We start from the raw sequence: 12,040 nt of genomic DNA, 5'->3' as shown, positions 1-12,040 counted from the left end.
GGTGTCAGTTACATTAATGCGGGGAACATGAACAACTTTGATTGTGAACTTTCTCCAAGGGTCTGTTATCGGAGAGATAGAAAGATGCTGTGCTGGCAGGACAGAAAGAAATGGACACCGAGGACTCTTCGCTCAGGTAAATTCACATGGTTGTGCAGCCTTCTTGGTGTTCAGAAATCGTCTTCACGCAGCAATCTTACGGAAAGTGTATTGCAAAGTGGGCATTGCTTTCTTTGCTGCGACCGCGCAGCAGTTAACATCTGAGCCCCAAGTGTCCCAGATGAAGAGAATCCGAGTGAAACCTTCACTCACTGAGAGTCATCCCCACGGCCCTGAGCTGAGGGACTGCAGGCAGTCCAACACGGAAGGGACGGTTAAAAATGAACCAGTTTTGCCCCCTCAGCCTCTCTGTCCCAGAGACAGGCAGTGGGACGGCATTCTCGCCCAGACAGAAGCCGTTCAGCCCATCGAGTCCACGACGACTGTCTGTCACTTGTCTCTCTCTCTCTCTCTGAGGTTATTCACAATCGGTGGTATCCGTCCTAATAGGAGGGGACTATGTCTGAGTCGTGATGCGGTTTCTGACATGCTTGTCATGCTCGTCTGAACCAGGGTGGCGAATTACTGCAAGGAATGGACAAAACCGCAAGGCATGTGTTTCAACTTTACCAGCTGATTGGCATCGCAGAGAACTGGGTTTGCGATTCGGTTCAGAGTAAACCGACGATGACCAGGATACCTCTGAGACCTCTAAAATCGTGCCACTTGATTTGACGAGTGCATCGATATGCGAACATGCCATTTGGACATTCGGTAAGGAGATGCAAAGGCAGCTTGCAGAAGAGAGAGCACCCATCCAAAAGAAAGCAGCTCGAGGTGACATTGAACAATAGCAGAGGACGGTTTCGATCCATCGACCTCTGGGTTATGGGCCCAGCACGCTCCCGCTGCGCTACTCTGCTGCCGCACGCGGCACCCTTTCCACAGAACACTTCAGGTTTCCGTCTGGCACGCGGCAGGCACGTTCGAGCCTGATGTCAAAGACCTCCACTGCTGCCGTGTAATATACTGTTTCGCAGACGTATGGAGGCTGTGTAAATATAAACTTATTTCTAAATTCCCACATTCTGTTGGTCGAACTGTGATTTCACACTGAATCACAACATGTGTCACAGCGCAGACGGAGGCCATGCGGCCCACCTTCGCTCTGTTGGTTCTATACTTAAGTAAACGTGTGTCTCTATTCGTTTCATTCTCTCGCCTTCTCAGCGTAAATCTGCACATCTGAACGTGACCACCGAATTCCCTTTTGTGTCCATTGAATCTTCCTCTTTGTCAGTGTCAGACAGGGACTTACTGACCCTAACCAGTCCCTGTAACGAAAACGATCTTCCTAATGTCACTTTTACTTCTTTTCCTCGTGACTTTAAAATTCTGCCGAATCGTTGAGGATCCTTTCAGGTGTGGGAGCATTTTACAACATTATTTCCTGTTTCTAGGTCCCTCATGACTTGGAAAAGTTCGGTTCTCCGAGGAGAGCTGTTCCAATTTTCCAATCTCCCTTGATTGTTGACATTCCTCAAACACCGCACCACTCACGTCAACCTGTTGAACACTATCTCCAACCATTTCACTTCCCTGTCTTCTGCCTCATTCGTACTCCAAACAGCCCAACCTCGTTTCACGAAGGCGTTTTTTGAGAAAATTAATCAGAGAGTTTTGCACAAGTCAAGTTAAAAAACGCGGGCTCGTCCGGGATTTGAACCCGGGACCTCTCGCATCTCGGTGCAGTAAAGGACCCTAATCGAGAATCATACGCCTAGACCAACGAGCCAGAGTGCTGAAACGCTACTAACCCCCCACACCGCTTGCGCGACCTGAGACTTGCTCAGTATGAAATACATTTGAGATTGCTCTGAGAATTGCAAACGGCAAAGAGTTTCCCGAACAGCTGCTTCTCATTCAGTCTCCCTGCTGCTGTTTGTCCCGTCCCCAGGAACCGGGCTCTCTCCACTGGCAGATAATTCAACCATTTTGTTTCGAAACTTTTCTCTGACACCCGAGTGGCCAGTGACAAGCATTGCCCTCCTCAACATAGGATACAGAGAACAGGAGAAGACCACGCAGACCTCCACGAGTGTATCAACGCGACTGTGCACATTGGGCCAGTATATCACTGGGAAATATTTATGTCCAAGCTTTTTTTCGGCAGCAGATGAGAAGGCGAGGTGCTGAACAGAGCGCTGTTATACCGGAAAGCTGCTAAAGACGACATTGAGTGAATAGGAGAGAATGCTTTCTCAGCTGGGTTATGGTCCCAACACGCACCCGTTGTGCCAGGGGTTCCACCTCGGTTCCACTCTTCCTTCACTCGCAACACCCCACACCCACCTCCCATCGTGACAAGGCACTTTCCACTGCAACCGCCGAATGTGTAACACCTGCCCATTTACCTGCTCCCTCCTGAATATCCAAGGGCTCAAACATACCTGCCAGGTGAAGCAGCACTTTTGCCACAACCTAGTTCACTGCATTCGCTGCTCACAGTGTCATTTCCCCAATGTAGCATGAAGCATAAACTGGGTGACTGCTTCGCAGAACATCCCGGTTCTGCCCGCGGAAAAAAAGGCCCTGACCTTGCGGTTGCCTGCCACTTTAACACATCACCCTGTTCCCTGGCCAACATTTCTGTCTCAGGCTTGCAGCAGTGTTATAGCTCCAGATGAAAGAACAACACCTCATTTTCCACTTGGAGACCTTACAGCCCTCCGGTCTTCAATATCGAGTTCCATAACTTTAGGGCCTGAACTCCCCCATGTCCTTGACCCCTACCACACAAACGACTCCTTGTTATCACCTCGTCTGCTATGACACACTACGTATTGTTAGCCGCTAACAGTCTCCATTAACAGTTATTCGCCCTCTCACGCGGATCGTTATTCACTCCTACGTCCTTCCTATTGTTCTCTCTGTGAGCTGGCGGCAAACACAGCAATGTACATCGGAGACACTGAGCCAGCTGAAACTTGCTCAGTGTGAAGTACATTCCACATTGCTCCAAGAATTGCAAGCAGCAAAGCGTTTCCAGAACATCTGCTTGTCATTCTGTCCCCGGGGCGCTGATATTTGTCTCATCCCCAGGAACTGGACTACCTCCACTGGTGGAAATTAAACCATTTCATTTCTAGTTGCACGTTGTTCTGCGGGGTGGGACGGGGTGTAGGGTGGGGTGCGGGTAGAGTCCATTCGCTCTTCTGCTCTCTCTCTCTCTCTCTCTCTCTGAAACCCTTGGGGTGAGAGGTGTCAGTTACATTAATGCGGGGAACATGAACAACTTTGATTGTGAACTTTCTCCAAGGGTCTGTTATCGGAGAGATAGAAAGATGCTGTGCTGGCAGGATAGAAAGAAATGGACACCGAGGACTCTTCGCTCAGGTAAATTCACATGGTTGTGCAGACTTCTTGGTGTTCAGAAATCGTCTTCACGCAGCAATCTTACGGAAAGTCTATTGCAAAGTGGGCATTGCTTTCTTTGCTGCGACCGCGCAGCAGTTAACATCTGAGCCCCAAGTGCCCCAGATGAAGAGAATCCGAGTGAAACCTTCACTCACTGAGAGTCATCCCCACGGCCCTGAGCTGAGGGACTGCAGGCAGTCCAACACGGAAGGGACGGTTAAAAATGAACCAGTTTTGCCCCCTCAGCCTCTCTGTCCCAGCGACAGGCAGTGGGACGGCATTCTCGCCCAGACAGAAGCCGTTCAGCCCATCGAGTCCACGACGACTGTCTGTCACTTGTCTCTCTCTCTCTCTGAGGTTATTCACAATCGGTGGTATCCGTCCTAATAGTAGGGGACTATGTCTGAGTCGTGATGCGGTTTCTGACATGCTTGTCATGCTCGTCTGAACCAGGGTGGCGAATTACTGCAAGGAATGGACAAAACCGCAAGGCATGTGTTTCAACTTTACCAGCTGATTGGCATCGCAGAGAACTGGGTTTGCGATTCGGTTCAGAGGAAACCGACGAAGACCAGAATACCTCTGAGACCTCTAAAATCGTGCCACTTGATTTGACGAGTGCATCGATATGCTAACATGCCATTTGGACATTCGGTAAGGAGATGCAAAGGCAGCTTGCAGAAGAGAGAGCACCCATCCAAAGGAAAGCAGCTCGAGGTGACATTGAACAATAGCAGAGGATGGTTTCGATCCATCGACCTCTGGGTTATGGGCCCAGCACGCTCCCGCTACGCCACTCTGCTGCCGCACGCGGCTCCCTTTCCACAGAACACTTCAGGTTTCCGTCTGGCACGCGGCAGGCACGTTCGAGCCTGATGTCAAAGACCTCCACTGCTGCCGTGTAATATACTGTTTCGCAGACGTATGGAGGCTGTGTAAATATAAACTTATTTCTAAATTCCCACATTCTGTTGGTCGAACTGTGATTTCACACTGAATCACAACATGTGTCACAGCGCAGACGGAGGCCATGCGGCCCACCTTCGCTCTGTTGGTTCTACACTTAAGTAAACGTGTGTCTCTATTCGTTTCATTCTCTCGCCTTCTCAGCGTAAATCTGCACATCTGAACGTGACCACCGAATTCCTTTTGTGTCCATTGAATCTTCCTCTTTGTCAGTGTCAGACAGGGACTTACTGACCCTAACCAGTCCCTGTAACGAAAACGATCTTCCTAATGTCACTTTTACTTCTTTTCCTCGTGAATTTAAAATTCTGCCGAATCGTTGAGGATCCTTTCAGGTGTGGGAGCATTTTACAACATTATTTCCTGTTTCTAGGTCCCTCATGACTTGGAAAAGTTCGGTTCTCCGAGGAGAGCTGTTCCAATTTTCCAATCTCCCTTGATTGTTGACATTCCTCAAACACCGCACCACTCACGTCAACCTGTTGAACACTATCTCCAACCATTTCACTTCCCTGTCTTCTGCCTCATTCGTACTCCAAACAGCCCAACCTCGTTTCACGAAGGCGTTTTTTGAGAAAATTCATCAGAGAGTTTTGCACAAGTCAAGTTAAAAAACGCGGGCTCGTCCGGGATTTGAACCCGGGACCTCTCGCATTTCGGTGCAGTAAAGGATCCTAAGCGAGAATCATACGCCTAGACCAACGAGCCAGAGGGCTGAAACGCTACTAACCCCCCACACCGCTTGCGCGACCTGAGACTTGCTCAGTATGAAATACATTTGAGATTGCTCTGAGAATTGCAAACGGCAAAGAGTTTCCCGAACAGCTGCTTCTCATTCAGTCTCCCTGCTGCTGTTTGTCCCGTCCCCAGGAACCGGGCTCTCTCCACTGGCAGATAATTCAACCATTTTGTTTCGAAACTTTTCTCTGACACCCGAGTGGCCAGTGACAAGCATTGCCCTCCTCAACATAGGATACAGAGAACAGGAGAAGACCACGCAGACCTCCACGAGTGTATCAACGCGACTGTGCACATTGGGCCAGTATATCACTGGGAAATATTTAAGTCCAAGCTTTTTTTCGGCAGCAGATGAGAAGGCGAGGTGCAGAACAGAGCGCTGTTATACCGGAAAGCTGCTAAAGACGACATTGACTGAATAGGAGAGAATGCTTTCTCAGCTGGGTTATGGTCCCAACACGCACCCGTTGTGCCAGGGGTTCCACCTCGGTTCCACTCTTCCTTCACTCGCAACACCCCACACCCACCTCCCATCGTGACAAGGCACTTTCCCCTGCAACCGCCGAATGTGTAACACCTGCCCATTTACCTGCTCCCTCCTGAATATCCAAGGGCTCAAACATACCTGCCAGGTGAAGCAGCACTTTTGCCACAACCTAGTTCACTGCATTCGCTGCTCACAGTGTCATTTCCCCAATGTAGCATGAAGCATAAACTGGGTGACTGCTTCGCAGAACATCCCGGTTCTGCCCGCGGAAAAAAAAGCCCTGACCTTGCGGTTGCCTGCCACTTTAACACATCACCCTGTTCCCTGGCCAACATCTCTGTCTCAGGCTTGCAGCAGTGTTCTCGCTCCAGATGAAAGAACAACACCTCATTTTCCACTTGGAGACCTTACAGCCCTCCGGTCTTCAATATCGAGTTCCATAACTTTAGGGCCTGAACTCCCCCATGTCCTTGACCCCTACCACACAAACGACTCCTTGTTATCACCTCGTCTGCTATGACACACTACGTATTGTTAGCCGCTAACAGTCTCCATTAACAGTTATTCGCCCTCTCACGCGGATCGTTATTCACTCCTACGTCCTTCCTATTGTTCTCTCTGTGAGCTGGCGGCAAACACAGCAATGTACATCGGAGACACTGAGCCAGCTGAAACTTGCTCAGTGTGAAGTACATTCCACATTGCTCCAAGAATTGCAAGCAGCAAAGCGTTTCCAGAACATCTGCTTGTCATTCTGTCCCCGGGGCGCTGATATTTGTCTCATCCCCAGGAACTGGACTACCTCCACTGGTGGAAAATTAAACCATTTCATTTCTACTTGCACGTTGTTCTGCGGGGTGGGACGGGGTGTAGGGTGGGGTGCGGGTAGAGTCCATTCGCTCTTCTGCTCTCTCTCTCTCTCTCTCTGAAACCCTTGGGGTGAGAGGTGTCAGTTACATTAATGCGGGGAACATGAACAACTTTGATTGTGAACTTTCTCCAAGGGTCTGTTATCGGAGAGATAGAAATATGCTGTGCTGGCAGGACAGAAAGAAATGGACACCGAGGACTCTTCGCTCAGGTAAATTCACATGGTTGTGCAGCCTTCTTGGTGTTCAGAAATCGTCTTCACCCAGCAATCTTACGGAAAGTCTTTTGCAAAGTGGGCATTGCTTTCTTTGCTGCGACCGCGCAGCAGTTAACATCTGAGCCCCAAGTGCCCCAGATGAAGAGAATCCGAGTGAAACCTTCACTCACTGAGAGTCATCCCCACGGCCCTGAGCTGAGGGACTGCAGGCAGTCCAACACGGAAGGGACGGTTAAAAATGAACCAGTTTTGCCCCCTCAGCCTCTCTGTCCCAGAGACAGGCAGTGGGACGGCATTCTCGCCCAGACAGAAGCCGTTCAGCCCATCGAGTCCACGACGACTGTCTGTCACTTGTCTCTCTCTCTCTCTCTGAGGTTATTCACAATCGGTGGTATCCGTCCTAATAGTAGGGGACTATGTCTGAGTCGTGATGCGGTTTCTGACATGCTTGTCATGCTCGTCTGAACCAGGGTGGCGAATTACTGCAAGGAATGGACAAAACCGCAAGGCATGTGTTTCAACTTTACCAGCTGATTGGCATCGCAGAGAACTGGGTTTGCGATTGGGTTCAGAGGAAACCGACGAAGACCAGAATACCTCTGAGACCTCTAAAATCGTGCCACTTGATTTGACGAGTGCATCGATATGCTAACATGCCATTTGGACATTCGGTAAGGAGATGCAAAGGCAGCTTGCAGAAGAGAGAGCACCCATCCAAAGGAAAGCAGCTCGAGGTGACATTGAACAATAGCAGAGGATGGTTTCGATCCATCGACCTCTGGGTTATGGGCCCAGCACGCTCCCGCTACGCCACTCTGCTGACGCGCGCGACACCCTTTCCACAGAACACTTCAGGTTTCCGTCTGGCACGCGGCAGGCACGTTCGAGCCTGATGTCAAAGACCTCCACTGCTGCCGTGTAATATACTGTTTCGCAGACGTATGGAGGCTGTGTAAATATAAACTTATTTCTAAATTCCCACATTCTGTTGGTCGAACTGTGATTTCACACTGAATCACAACATGTGTCACAGCGCAGACGGAGGCCATGCGGCCCACCTTCGCTCTGTTGGTTCTACACTTAAGTAAACGTGTGTCTCTATTCGTTTCATTCTCTCGCCTTCTCAGCGTAAATCTGCACATCTGAACGTGACCACCGAATTCCCTTTTGTGTCCATTGAATCTTCCTCTTTGTCAGTGTCAGACAGGGACTTACTGACCCTAACCAGTCCCTGTCACGAAAACGATCTTCCTAATGTCACTTTTACTTCTTTTCCTCGTGACTTTAAAATTCTGCCGAATCGTTGAGGATCCTTTCAGGTGTGGGAGCATTTTACAACATTATTTCCTGTTTCTAGGTCCCTCATGACTTGGAAAAGTTCGGTTCTCCGAGGAGAGCTGTTCCAATTTTCCAATCTCCCTTGATTGTTGACATTCCTCAAACACCGCACCACTCACGTCAACCTGTTGAACACTATCTCCAACCATTTCACTTCCCTGTCTTCTGCCTCATTCGTACTCCAAACAGCCCAACCTCGTTTCACGAAGGCGTTTTTTGAGAAAATTCATCAGAGAGTTTTGCACAAGTCAAGTTAAAAAACGCGGGCTCGTCCGGGATTTGAACCCGGGACCTCTCGCATTTCGGTGCAGTAAAGGATCCTAAGCGAGAATCATACGCCTAGACCAACGAGCCAGAGGGCTGAAACGCTATTAAACCCCCACACCGCTTGCGCGACCTGAGACTTGCTCAGTATGAAATACATTTGAGATTGCTCTGAGAATTGCAAACGGCAAAGAGTTTCCCGAACAGCTGCTTCTCATTCAGTCTCCCTGCTGCTGTTTGTCCCGTCCCCAGGAACCGGGCTCTCTCCACTGGCAGATAATTCAACCATTTTGTTTCGAAACTTTTCTCTGACACCCGAGTGGCCAGTGACAAGCATTGCCCTCCTCAACATAGGATACAGAGAACAGGAGAAGACCACGCAGACCTCCACGAGTGTATCAACGCGACTGTGCACATTGGGCCAGTATATCACTGGGAAATATTTATGTCCAAGCTTTTTTTCGGCAGCAGATGAGAAGGCGAGGTGCAGAACAGAGCGCTGTTATACCGGAAAGCTGCTAAAGACGACATTGAGTGAATAGGAGAGAATGCTTTCTCAGCTGGGTTATGGTCCCAACACGCACCCGTTGTGCCAGGGGTTCCACCTCGGTTCCACTCTTCCTTCACTCGCAACACCCCACACCCACCTCCCATCGTGACAAGGCACTTTCCCCTGCAACCGCCGAATGTGTAACACCTGCCCATTTACCTGCTCCCTCCTGAATATCCAAGGGCTCAAACATACCTGCCAGGTGAAGCAGCACTTTTGCCACAACCTAGTTCACTGCATTCGCTGCTCACAGTGTCATTTCCCCAATGTAGCATGAAGCATAAACTGGGTGACTGCTTCGCAGAACATCCCGGTTCTGCCCGCGGAAAAAAAGGCCCTGACCTTGCGGTTGCCTGCCACTTTAACACATCACCCTGTTCCCTGGCCAACATTTCTGTCTCAGGCTTGCAGCAGTGTTATAGCTCCAGATGAAAGAACAACACCTCATTTTCCACTTGGAGACCTTACAGCCCTCCGGTCTTCAATATCGAGTTCCATAACTTTAGGGCCTGAACTCCCCCATGTCCTTGACCCCTACCACACAAACGACTCCTTGTTATCACCTCGTCTGCTATGACACACTACGTATTGTTAGCCGCTAACAGTCTCCATTAACAGTTATTCGCCCTCTCACGCGGATCGTTATTCACTCCTACGTCCTTCCTATTGTTCTCTCTGTGAGCTGGCGGCAAACACAGCAATGTACATCGGAGACACTGAGCCAGCTGAAACTTGCTCAGTGTGAAGTACATTCCACATTGCTCCAAGAATTGCAAGCAGCAAAGCGTTTCCAGAACATCTGCTTGTCATTCTGTACCCGGGGCGCTGATATTTGTCTCATCCCCAAGAACTGGACTACCTCCACTGGTGGAAAATTAAACCATTTCATTTCTACTTGCACGTTGTTCTGCGGTGTGGGACGGGGTGTAGGGTGGGGTGCGGGTAGAGTCCATTCGCTCTTCTGCTCTCTCTCTCTCTCTCTCTGAAACCCTTGGGGTGAGAGGTGTCAGTTACATTAATGCGGGGAACATGAACAACTTTGATTGTGAACTTTCTCCAAGGGTCTGTTATCGGAGAGATAGAAAGATGCTGTGCTGGCAGGACAGAAAGAAATGGACACCGAGGACTCTTCGCTCAGGTAAATTCACATGGTTGTGCAGTCTTCTTGGTGTTCAGAAATCACGCAGCAATCTTACGGAAAGTGTATTGCAAAGTGGGCATTGCTTTCTTTGCTGCGACCGCGCAGCAGTTAACATCTGAGCCCCAAGTGCCCCAGATGAAGAGAATCCGAGTGAAACCTTCACTCACTGAGAGTCATCCCCACGGCCCTGAGCTGAGGGACTGCAGGCAGTCCAACACGGAAGGGACGGTTAAAAATGAACCAGTTTTGCCCCCTCAGCCTCTCTGTCCCAGAGACAGGCAGTGGGACGGCATTCTCGCCCAGACAGAAGCCGTTCAGCCCATCGAGTCCACGACGACTGTCTGTCACTTCTCTCTCTCTCTCTCTGAGGTTATTCACAATCGGTGGTATCCGTCCTAATAGTAGGGGACTATGTCTGAGTCGTGATGCGGTTTCTGACATGCTTGTCATGCTCGTCTGAACCAGGGTGGCGAATTACTGCAAGGAATGGACAAAACCGCAAGGCATGTGTTTCAACTTTACCAGCTGATTGGCATCGCAGAGAACTGGGTTTGCGATTCGGTTCAGAGGAAACCGACGAAGACCAGAATACCTCTGAGACCTCTAAAATCGTGCCACTTGATTTGACGAGTGCATCGATATGCTAACATGCCATTTGGACATTCGGTGAGGAGATGCAGAGGCAGCTTGCAGAAGAGAGAGCACCCATCCAAAGGAAAGCAGCTCGAGGTGACATTGAACAATAGCAGAGGATGGTTTCGATCCATCGACCTCTGGGTTATGGGCCCAGCACGCTCCCGCTGCGCCACTCTGCTGCCGTACGCGGCACCCTTTCCACAGAACACTTCAGGTTTCCGTCTGGCACGCGGCAGGCACGTTCGAGCCTGATGTCAAAGACCTCCACTGCTGCCGTGTAATATACTGTTTCGCAGACGTATGGAGGCTGTGTAAATATAAACTTATTTCTAAATTCCCACATTCTGTTGGTCGAACTGTGATTTCACACTGAATCACAACATGTGTCACAGCGCAGACGGAGGCCATGCGGCCCACCTTCGCTCTGTTGGTTCTTCACTTAAGTAAACGTGTGTCTCTATTCGTTTCATTCTCTCGCCTTCTCAGCGTAAATCTGCACATCTGAACGTGACCACCGAATTCCCTTTTGTGTCCATTGAATCTTCCTCTTTGTCAGTGTCAGACAGGGACTTACTGACCCTAACCAGTCCCTGTAACGAAAACGATCTTCCTAATGTCACTTTTACTTCTTTTCCTCGTGACTTTAAAATTCTGCCGAATCGTTGAGGATCCTTTCAGGTGTGGGAGCATTTTACAACATTATTTCCTGTTTCTAGGTCCCTCATGACTTGGAAAAGTTCGGTTCTCCGAGGAGAGCTGTTCCAATTTTCCAATCTCCCTTGATTGTTGACATTCCTCAAACACCGCACCACTCACGTCAACCTGTTGAACACTATCTCCAACCATTTCACTTCCCTGTCTTCTGCCTCATTCGTACTCCAAACAGCCCAACCTCGTTTCACGAAGGCGTTTTTTGAGAAAATTAATCAGAGAGTTTTGCACAAGTCAAGTTAAAAAACGCGGGCTCGTCCGGGATTTGAACCCGGGACCTCTCGCATCTCGGTGCAGTAAAGGACCCCAAGCGAGAATCATACCACTAGACCAACGAGCCAGAGGGCTGAAACGCTACTAACCCCCCACACCGCTTGCGCGACCTGAGACTTGCTCAGTATGAAATACATTTGAGATTGCTCTGAGAATTGCAAACGGCAAAGAGTTTCCCGAACAGCTGCTTCTCATTCAGTCTCCCTGCTGCTGTTTGTCCCGTCCCCAGGAACCGGGCTCTCTCCACTGGCAGATAATTCAACCATTTTGTTTCGAAACTTTTCTCTGAAACCCGAGTGGCCAGTGACAAGCATTGCCCTCCTCAACATAGGATACAGAGAACAGGAGAAGACCACGCAGACCTCCACGAGTGTATCAACGCGACTGTGCACA

At 49.7% G+C, this 12,040-nt stretch overlaps 1 non-coding gene across 1 annotated transcript; it reads right to left on the bottom strand.

Annotated features, from left to right (window-relative positions):
- Positions 1-11,624: 11,624 nt before the first annotated feature.
- trnap-ggg (transfer RNA proline (anticodon GGG)) lies at positions 11,625-11,714 on the bottom strand. The gene is given in 2 exon segments: positions 11,625-11,660; positions 11,679-11,714. It is a non-coding gene; the product is annotated as a tRNA-Pro (tRNA).
- Between the last annotated feature and the right edge of the window lie 326 nt (positions 11,715-12,040).

Source organism: Chiloscyllium plagiosum, unplaced genomic scaffold (genome assembly GCF_037043375.1).
Source record: "Chiloscyllium plagiosum isolate Xiang-an unplaced genomic scaffold, Cpla_swu_hap1 HiC_scaffold_27, whole genome shotgun sequence".
In the NCBI taxonomy this organism is placed as follows: domain Eukaryota; kingdom Metazoa; phylum Chordata; class Chondrichthyes; order Orectolobiformes; family Hemiscylliidae; genus Chiloscyllium; species Chiloscyllium plagiosum.
The sequence above is the reverse complement of the archived record's forward strand: the minus strand, read 5'-3'. Positions and strand labels throughout refer to the sequence as shown.